This window comes from Impatiens glandulifera, chromosome 3, assembly GCF_907164915.1.
Source record: "Impatiens glandulifera chromosome 3, dImpGla2.1, whole genome shotgun sequence".
NCBI lineage: Eukaryota > Viridiplantae > Streptophyta > Magnoliopsida > Ericales > Balsaminaceae > Impatiens > Impatiens glandulifera.
In genome coordinates, this window is record NC_061864.1 from 47,201,126 (window position 1) to 47,212,334 (window position 11,209).

At 36.1% G+C, this 11,209-nt stretch overlaps 1 long non-coding RNA gene across 2 annotated transcripts; it reads left to right on the forward strand.

Moving 5' to 3' along the window:
• Window positions 1-7,253: 7,253 nt before the first annotated feature.
• LOC124932257 lies at window positions 7,254-10,343 on the forward strand. 2 transcript variants are annotated; one of them, XR_007098737.1, is made up of 6 exons: window positions 7,254-7,318; window positions 7,401-7,654; window positions 7,729-7,788; window positions 7,888-9,483; window positions 9,565-9,861; window positions 10,134-10,343. It is a non-coding gene; the product is annotated as an uncharacterized LOC124932257 (long non-coding RNA). The 2 variants fall into 2 exon arrangements; XR_007098736.1 differs by having other exon boundaries at window positions 7,888-9,861.
• The last annotated feature ends 866 nt before the right edge of the window (window positions 10,344-11,209 follow it).

Below are 11,209 nucleotides of genomic sequence, written 5' to 3' on the forward strand. Positions count from 1 at the left end.
ATGACCAGCCCGAGCCTTCTCAATCAATTAATGAGCCTACTAATGAGTCTAATGTTATTGATCAAATAGAAAATCAATCACGTGCTGAATTAAATTTGGATGATATTATTAGTGATCCTGGATTAAAGAAACCCATTGAGAAATTTGATATTGCTATTCGAGATCAAGCTCGAAGAGAATATGTACTTTGAGGGCCTTGTCAATTAAATGGTCATTTGTATCCGAAAATATCTTTTGGTAATCATGAAAGGAGTTTTCAAGAAAATTGGTATCCAAAATATAAATGGTTAGAATATAGCATATCAAAAGATGCAACATTTTGTTTTTGGTGTTATCTTTAAAGCCTTTAAATAGAGAAAACGTAGATGATACCTTTATAGGAGATGAGTACAAAAAATGGAAAAGGGCATTATAAAGATTCAATCGTCATATGGGAACTTCAAATAGTTTTCATAATGAAGCTAGAATTCAATTTGAATCATTTCAAGATCAAAGACATAACGTGAGAAACGTTTTACGTACACATGATCGTGATATAAAAACAAATTATTGCACCCGTTTAACGAAAATGTTATATATAACACGCTTTCTATTGAGGCAAGGATTACCTTTTCGAGGACATCATGAGTCAAGTAGTTAATACAGAATTGCTTGGCTGCATATCATGTCATCATCCCAGAAATTCAATCTCCCAATTTGATATTCATAAACTCATTCGTCTTGCCAAACTTTATCCCGAAGATTTCATAGGCAGTGATTATTTATTTTTGGAACAACAACTTCGGGCTTACTTATTTAATTTGCGGGATGATCCTCAATTTTCTTCAATTGAAGACTTGAGAATTCTTGTTCAGAAATTGGTTACAACAAAAAACATATAGTCTTTCCATTGGTTTATCGATGGATAGAGTTGACTTTAGTTTTACCAGTTGCAACTACATCCGTTGAAAGAGTTCACTAGTAAAAATAGGGGTAATAGCTAGCAATAATGGAGATTGGTGTAAATATGTTGTGAATCTAATATTCACAACAATGGATATTCTATTTCCAAAGACGAGGATTCTATTTCCAAAGATGAAGATTATATTTCCAGAGATTAGGAATCTATTTCCAAAGATTAGGAATCTATTTCCTAAATTTATTATTTGTTAGTCTATAAATAAGAATAGAATTGTAAGGAGAGGGATATGTTTTTGATATTCTAATTGTCATACTTTCTCTTTCTAATTACCAGAGCCGTCGCTCCTGGTAACCCTAACCCTAATAAACTCCCAATTTCTATTCAGTCTGTTCTTCTATTTATTCTGTTCTTCTATTCAATCTGTTCTTCCATCTATTCTGTTCTTATTCTATTCTTCTACTCATTCTGTTCTTCTTTATCTATTCTACGAAACTGTTATTGTGAGATTTATATCGTGATTGATAGTAAGGTCACGACAAGTGGTATCAGAGCTTACGATCCTCGGACTTCCGCTGAGAATGGTGAATTCACGTAGCAAAAGTAATGAAGAGATGATCCAGAATCTGACCGAACGCATGGAGACAATGGAATCACAAATTAATGATAAGTTCCAGTTACTACAGCTAGAGAATCTCAAAATTAGGGAAGAATCTTCTCGTAACTTCGAGATTATGCAGAAAGATAACGCTGAAAAATTTGAATCTATGATAAGGCTGTTGGAATCCAAGAATTCCAACATAAATAATAAATCAACCGAAGACCAAGGAGGAGGTTCAAATACACCTCCACTACAACCGAGATCTGGATATGGAACAACCCCGTGTGAGAGAGATGGGATTTACAGAAGGCCAGACAAACAGCCGGTCGGACAAAATTTCAGAACAACTGGGACCCCGATCAGTAATCAGAAGCAAACGACAGGTCCTAATTCGATACGGACGGCGGGGGGTATGTCTATTAAGCAACCACGGATGGATCTGGACAAATTTGATGGTTCAAACCCTAGGGGGTGGATCAGAAGAGTCAATAAGTTTTTTGATCACTTCACCATGCCTGAAGAAGAAAAGGTAAGCTACGTGTCTTATTTTCTTTCTGGTGAGGCTGATGTGTGGTTCTACGATTATTTGATAGATCATCCATTACCAAATTGGGAAGAATTCTCTGAAGAGGTGTTATTAGCATTTCAAGAAGAGGGACACCAAGATGTGATAATAGAATTTAATCAGTTGAGACAGACAGGGACTCTGAAAGACTATATCTATCAATGGCGAGAGCTAAGAGCATTGGTTGCAGCTAAATGTTTCCCACAGAATGACGAATACTATGTGAAGAGTTTCATGGGAGGGTTACGACCTAAATTAAAAGAAGTTTTAAAGATGGCAGGACCAATGACATTAGATCGGGCAATAAAGTTGGTTAAGGTGAAAGACGAGTTCCTCGAACCTCTTGGTAAGGAAAAGAAAGTGTTCACCAAATTGTCAACCCAGACCCCAAATATAACACAACCAAAACCTCCATGGAGTAATAGCCAACAAGGTACATTTAGACCAACTATTAACAAAAATACTACTGGAATACCGGCTAGAGATCTCACATTTGCAGAGATGAGAGAAAAACGTGCTAAAGGTATCTGTTTCAAGTGTGATGGGAAATATTCCAAAGATCACGTTTGCCCCAACCGTCATCAGTTATTCAATATTGAAGCAATGGAAGATGAGATAGACGACTGGTTTAAAGATAGAGAGGAGTCAAAAGCCGAAGATATTTATGATGACGAAGGTGACTGTCTTAAGGCTAAAGAGGAGGCTAGAGCCGAAGGGGGTAGCGATGGGGGATCAATTTCAATGCACGCTCTTAATGGGAGTGCTAACAATTCTACGCTCAAGATTATTGGACAGCTCAAGAAAAGGAAAATCACTATATTAATCGATAGTGGTAGTACGCATTCATTTATTGATGAGGGTACTGCATCTCAGTTGGGTTGTATTCTAAAGGAAACAATGCCTATGGGGGTAACTATTGCAGGCGGAGGCAGAATATTTAGTCGATTCTTATGCACGAAATTGGCTTGGAAAATGCAGAGCCATGATTTTCTACTAGACTTTCGAACGATCAAGCTGGGAGGTTGTGATATGGTTTTGGGAGTTGACTGGATGACTAAATATGGACCAGTGAGTCTTGATTTCGAGAAGAGAGTTATGAAAGCTAGGTTATCTGGAGAGAAGATTCGTCTGTCTGGTGACATGGAGGGCAGTTCCTTTTATTTAATGACCGGGGATGACGTAGCTCGGAATGTAAAGAAGGGGTACGATTGTTTTGTGGGTCAACTATTTTTTATGAATGCTGAGCCCACAACTCTGTTATCAGCCCATTCAGAACAGCTAAGTGATAGTCATTTACCATTGGAGATAAGAGATTTATTATCAAAATATAAAAAGGTTTTTGAGCCTTTAACTGGCCTACCTCCAAAAAGGGCAACAGACCATGCCATTAACTTATTGCCGGGATCTCGACCGCCTAATCAACGTCCGTATCGATATCCAATCATACAGAAAGGAGAAATTGAAAGTCTAGTTGCAGAAATGCAGAAGTCTGGAATCATCCGTGAAAGCACGAGCTCCTTTGCTTCTCCAGTTATTTTGGTTAAGAAAAAGGATGGGACGTGGCGATTCTGTGTAGACTATCGGAAATTAAATGAAGTAACGATTAAAGATAAATATCCTATTCCGGCAGTGGATGAGATGCTAGATGAACTGTATGGAGCGACAGTTTTCTCAAAATTAGACTTACGTGCGGGGTATCACCAAATTCGTGTCAAAGAGGACGATGTATATAAAACGGCATTTCGCACTCATTCTGGTCTTTATGAATTCAGAGTAATGCCGTTTGGATTATCAAATGCACCAGCGACTTTTCAAGCTCTTATGAATGATATTTTTCGTCCATGGCTTAGGAAAGGAGTTCTTGTTTTTTTTGACGATATTCTGATCTATAGTATCTCTCTTGAGGCTCACACTAAACAATTGGAATTGGTACTTAAAACTCTATTACAACATAAATTGTCGGTCAAGCTGGATAAATGCGAATTTGCACTACGACGACTAGAATATTTGGGACATTATGTAAGTGGTAATGGGGTTGAAGTGGACTTGCGAAAGATTGATTGTATTACTTCGTGGCCAATACCAAAAACAGTGAAAGAGTTAAGGGGATTTCTGGGTCTAGCAGGTTATTATCGACGCTTTGTGAATCAATTTGGTATTATAAGCAAGCCACTTCATGGGTTGTTAAAAAAGGGACTTTTTACTTGGACTGATGAAGCGGGAGTAGCATTTAGTAAACTCAAAACAGCGTTGACTACTACTCCAGTATTAGCATTACCCGATTTTTCTCGGCCTTTGGAAGTAGAGACAGATGCAAGTCAAGGAGGAATAGGAGCTGTGTTAATGCAAGGGGGAAGACCTATTTCTTTCCTTAGTAAAGCGTTAGCTAAACCTCATCTTGGTCTTTCTACATATGAAAAAGAATTATTAGCTGTACTTATGGCAGTCACGAAATGGCGACACTATTTGTATGGGAGACCTTTCGTTATACGAACAGATCATCAAAGTCTCAAATATCTCATGGAACAGAAGATTACAACGATATTACAACAAAAGTGGCTCACTAAGTTATTGGGTTTTGATTATACAATTACATATAAGAGGGGAAGTTCCAATCTGGCCGCCGATGCCCTATCAAGAGTTGATCACGCTTCACTAATGGGGATGACGGTGACAACGACTTCATGGCAGAAAGAAATCGAAGATTCTTATCAGGGTGATGATTTTGCTCAGAAGATGGTTCTGCTAGTGGCAAGTAATCCTTTAGATTGGCCTATGTTTGCAATTGGGGCCAATATCATAAAAAATAAAGGTCGAGTGTATGTGGGCAAAAATGGATCTTTAAGGAAAAATATCTTGTTAACCCTTCATGAATCAAGTATTGGAGGACATTCAGGGATGCAAGCTACATTTCAGCGGTTAAATTCTCTTTTCTGGTGGCCGGGTATGAAGAAAGAAGTTTTAGAAATGATAAAAAGTTGTGATATTTGTCAAAGATTTAAATCAGAGAAGACCAGTAAGCCCGGATTATTGCAACCATTACCGGTACCAGAACGTCCGTGGTTGAATATCACGATAGATTTTATAGAAGGACTCCCGACATCAGAAGGCTGCTCTACCATACTGGTAATTGTTGATCGTTTTACTAAGTATAGTCATTTTATTGGATTGAAACATCCATTTTCTGCTGCCCAAATTGCATCTTTATTTTTGGATAATGTCTACAAACTTCATGGGTTGCCCGAGTCCATTGTCTCTGACAGAGATGCTATTTTTATTAGTCATTTTTGGCAAGAATTGTTACGAGTTATTGGGGTAAAATCGTTATTGAGTACAGCCTATCATCCTGAAACGGATGGTCAAACTGAAAGAGTCAATCAGTGTTTGGAATCTTATTTGCGATGTATGAGTGGACAAAAACCAAAATTGTGGAGACGGTGGCTAGCTCTCGCAGAATGGTGGTACAATTCCACATTTCATTCTTCAATTAAAATGTCCCCTTTTGAAGCTCTTTATGGATTTACTACAGTACCACTACCTATGGGTCCAATGGTATCATGCAAGGTTGGTGCTGTTGAAGATTTTGTTCTAGAGCGTACACGGATGTGTCGTATTCTGAAAGAGAATTTGGAATTAGCTCGGAATCGTATGAAACAACAAGCTGATAGAAAACGTCAAGAAAGAGAGTTTAAGGTGGGCGATTGGGTGTTTTTAAAGCTACAACCTTATCGACAAACTTCAGTTGCTGCTCGTAAAAATATTAAGTTGTCGGCAAAATATTTTGGACCTTTTCTCGTTGAACAAAGAATTGGTGAAGTGGCCTATAAATTGAAACTTCCAGAGGGCTGTAAGATTCATTCTGTCTTTCATGTATCCTTATTGAGGGCTAAATTGGGCGAGGTGCAGACGGTCAGCTTATCGCTTCCCGTAGTGGCAGAGGATGGTGATATACTATTGCTCCTAGAAGAAATTTTGGAAAGGCGTCTAATCAGAAAGAAGGGAAGAATGGTTGCTCAAGTATTGGTTCAGTGGGTAAATGCTGCGAAGGAGGACGCCACGTGGGAAGAATGGACTTTTTTTCGTTCTCAATTTCCTGAATTCTGTAAGCAGTTTCCGATGCAGAAGCCACGTTCAAAAAGGGAAAGGAAGTTCTTAAGGGGAAGGGGATGTTGTGAATCTAATATTCACAACAATGGATATTCTATTTCCAAAGACGAGGATTCTATTTCCAAAGATGAAGATTATATTTCCAGAGATTAGGAATCTATTTCCAAAGATTAGGAATCTATTTCCTAAATTTATTATTTGTTAGTCTATAAATAAGAATAGAATTGTAAGGAGAGGGATATGTTTTTGATATTCTAATTGTCATACTTTCTCTTTCTAATTACCAGAGCCGTCGCTCTAACCCTAACCCTAATAAACTCCCAATTTCTATTGTTCTTCTATTTATTCTGTTCTTCTATTCAATCTGTTCTTCCATCTATTCTGTTCTTATTCTATTCTTCTACTCATTCTGTTCTTCTTTATCTATTCTACGAAACTGTTATTGTGAGATTTATATCGTGATTGATAGTAAGGTCACGACAAAATACCAATCGTTATTATCAAGGTCAAGGTAGTAGCGATTGATTATAATTCCAATCGTTACTATCTTGATAATACCGATTGATATTTACACCAATCGCCATTATTGCTTGCTATTACCCCCACACATATTAATTGATAGTACTTTTATACAAATCGTCATTTTCTTTCTTTACCTATTAGAGATATGTAGGGTTTCATATTTCTTTCGGAAGGAGATCCTTAGAGAGAGAGCGCTTTGAAGAGAGATCAATGGGGGAGGCAACACTTATTTTCTCTCTTCAAGTGAACAACTCTCTTGGTAACACACACATATTTTCTCTCTTCAACTGAACAATGGAGATCAAGCAAAAGGAAATCAATGGAGATTGTTCTTCCCCAAAGAAGAGTTCCTGCTACTGAAATAGTTCCAACTCTTCCACTCTACCGTTCTGCTCCACCCCTTGAAGTCAGACTCGAAGATTTCGAGATTTTTGCTATTCATCGTCTTCGAGGCGAGTATCTCCACTTTCTCTTAGTTTCATGTGTTATCTCCTTCATTTCGGAATCTATTGGATTATGCTTAGAATATTTTTTGTTTGATTTGTTTGCCGATGCTCTTGCAGTTCTTCAAGGAATATCTGATGGATTATCCAGAGGCAAGAAACCCGATGAGATGGAGATATTAGTTAGTTCATTCATGTTCAACTAGTCTTTTACAGATGTTGTTAAGTTTCATGTTGTAAGAATTGATAAATTGAATTTTCTAGGTTAAAGATCTCTGGAAGTCAAATATGAACCAGTCACAAACTTCTGACAAAATTAACAAGGACATCATCTCGCACTTCGTACTTCGTCTAGTTTATTGTTGAACGTAAGTTGTTACTACTTATTCCATCAATAAAACAGTCTTCTCTAAATGGATGTCAGCTTTAGTTCTTTGCAACCTGTTTCCTCATTTGATCAGGGATGAATTGAGAAAATGGTTCCTTTCAATGGAGACTACACTCTTTCGTTATCTCAGGTAAATATTGATGCCTAAACATTTCATCGATGTTGTGCCATTAATTGATTTACTATTGCTCCATTTTCTCAAAGAGAGCACTGATGGTGGAATTTGATCTTCCCTACAAAGTGGTTTCAAATACTGAACTAGAGGTACTACTTGTAGTATAATAAAAAAATCAGTATTTATCTTATCACATATGCTAGCTTAACGATTGTTTTTAAACCATAATTATCCATTTCCTTTGTTAGAATTTGAAGGAAAAGCTGAACCAAGTTGCAAGGTCCATGGGTCAATCTCTATCTACTGGTAACTACTGATCATTACTTTTTGTCCTGAAATGTTGATTTGAGTCTTGGATACCTTTTGTCTTGCATTGCTAGAGCTTATTTGATGTAGGATTATTTGGAGAATTGGAGTCATTTGGATTTATTGACTAAAATATCATTTGTATATCATATTTAAAATGTTGTAAAAAAATATATAGTAATTTTAGTTGATTATTTGAATGATAAAGGGATTTATGATAGAATAAAGGTTTTTATTAAAGTATTTGAGAAAAAATAAGAGATCTTACTGTGTTTTAACATTCTCCGTTTGGTGATACCATATTCTATAAGGTGTGTACTTCATAATTGAAGCAAACCGCAAGAATACACTCTTTACAGTTCTAAGAAAAGAAGCACGGTTGATAGCTAATGCATATTTGTTCATAGCAAGGAATACAAATAGGAACTAGGTATCACATGTTCGTATTTGTACCCTTCGTCTACAGCTTTAATACCATGTAAAAAGTCGGTTATTATTACACAATCTCTATTATGTAATAATAACCAATTCTCCATCAATAAGAATTCTCAAAGTTCTTTTAAATGGTATCATAGTTTCAAGTTGAGATTCTTCAGTTCTTTTAAAGTGATTTCCTTTGGCTAGAAGTCGAAGACGACTCGTGATGGAGAAGCTGAAAGCCCCCAAAAGTACGTTTCTTCCTATATCTCTCGTTGTCAGGAATTCTGTTTACCATTTTCAGCTCGTTATGGCTTTTTTCTCTTCTTAGGGAGTCAACTGGTAACAAGAATCAGCCAAATCCATGATCTATGAAGCTTTTTTGATTCGTTGATACTGTCGTTAATGTTAATACAGGTCTGTGATAGTCTTGGATGCTCTTTGTTACTCCACAGTAACTTGCGGCTGTGAAATCACAGTAATATAGCTAGGGTTCTGAATTTCATTCTCTCTTCAACTTCTTTAGCTCATCATTTCCTTTGTTAATTGATTGAGTAGAGACAATCATATTCAGACAGGTGTGAAGTAAACTCATCTCTCTTTATTCTTCTTTTTCTTCCGGACTTTGAATCATGTAGCGGTTGCTTCTTCGCACGGCTGATTGGAACTTCGGTTGTGAGATCACGGTAATATAGTTAGGGTTCTGAATTTCTCTCTTCATTTTCATATAAAAAATGTATTTACTAATAGCTCGTCATTTCCTGAAAGTAATTTGTCAATTGATTGAGTAGAGACAATCATATTCAGACAGTAAAATTGAATGATTAATACTTGCTTTGACTTGTCTCCATTAGTTTAAATTGAGCTCTGAATTGAATCGATTTGGTGTCCTTGGGACCCTTACAAATGATTTTAGCGAGAATTCTCTAACTAGAAAAGGGATTTGAGTTTCTTGGTGCACTGAGAAGTCATATCAGGTATATTAATTAGGAATTATATACTTGATTTTATTTTAAATATGATTTATTATAAGAGAAATAGTCTCACTGACCTAAATTGGTTTCGATAAACCCACAACCTGTAAACCAATCCAAATTGCATCCTTCAGTCCACAAAGTAAGGTTTGATTCTTCAATTCCTTTGATTTCTCTCCTTAGCAAGTTGTATTCGAGACGTTTGTTCATACTTATTTGGTGCTGCAGCTGGCTTGTGTCAACTAGCGCACGCTTTAAAGGGTGATATTGGTGGGTTTGTTAAAATGGGTGGGGAGAAGAATGGCAGTGAAGAAGTGAAGCACGTCCTTGAAATGGTTGAGACTTCTTCCTTATTACACATGAACGATTAAACTTTACAAAAGAAACCTCATTTCTTTTTTTTTGTTCTTCAGGCTATAAGGGATTCATCTAGGAGGGAGATTCTTACATCTTTCTCACGCCACATGTTCTTAAAGAGACTGTTTTGATGTTCTCAAAACATTTGCACAAGGAGGATACCATTAGGTTAGATTACACAGTTTCTTATGTTTTAGTTGAACAGTGAACAATTTATTATTCATCCAACATTTATTCATCATGTAGCTTTTAACATCATAGGCAGAGCGCTGTCGGCTTTCAGTTGGGCATCCTAAAGTTTTGACTTCTAAGCCAGATATTGTTGCAGTTGTGGTTTTGCATTATACCTATAGTTTTTTAGAGTGTATTAAAGGATTGATTTGGGCAATAATTTTGAATTCGAATCCTATTGATATATAAAATTATGTTTAACTTTGCAGGTTTATCAATATTTGATTTGGGTAACTAATTTAAGTAGAGAAGTGGTTGGAAGATGAAAGATGAGTCATATCTCTATAGGTGTAGTTATTGGAGTGTTGTTTTCTCTATTGACACTCTTGTGTATCAGATATCACATATTGTTTTATGATCTAAAGTCTTAATAGAGGACTATGGATGATTATTTGGATTTTGTATTGAAGGAGTTGATGAATGATTTTTTTTATTTTTTTTTGTAAAATTACCAATCGCTAAATCTAATGAGCATCATTGATTGTCACCAACCAATCGCCATAGCCTTCGCCTAGGTAGTAGCGATTGGTTATTTAACCAATCGCCATAAGTCTATAGCGATTGGCCATAGACCTATAACGACTGATTTTAAGGTTAATAGCAATTGGTTTACCAATCGCTATAGGGTATTTTTTTACTAGTGATTTTTTCTGCAATGAAGACTGATTTGCATAATCGAATGGGAGATAAATTGATGAATGATAGTTTAGTTTTATATGTTGAGAAAAATATTTTCTCAATAATTGAAAATGAGTCAATATTGCAATATTTTCAACAAATAGAATCTCGTAGAATAAATTTGTCTTTTTTGTACCGACTCATGGACAATAATAATTTAGAAATTGTGTTTGTTAGTATTTTGTAATTGTGCTTGTTAGTATTTTTATGTAATTACCGAGTAAAAATTTTAATTAAAAAATGCATTTATTTGATCGCCAAAAATGCTACGTTACTATATATTTGCCCCCCCCCCCCCCCCCGAGAAAACATTTTTGGGTCCGCCACTGGACTTCGCGTTTCACTAAGGACTTCGCGTTTCTCTAAGGGTCAAGATTTTTATTATTATTAATAGTTAATCATGACTTCATTTGACAAGGTATCTACATCACTCATGGTTTTGAAGAGAATCTGTCTTAGCAAAATAAACCTTAATAATCTTTACATAGAAACATTTAGATTCTTCTCAAAATGGCTTTGAAGAAGCGATCGTTGGCTTTAGTTAAGAGAAGATGGTTTGAAATCGATTTTGTAAGTAATTAAGCAAAATAATTAATGACTTACGAAA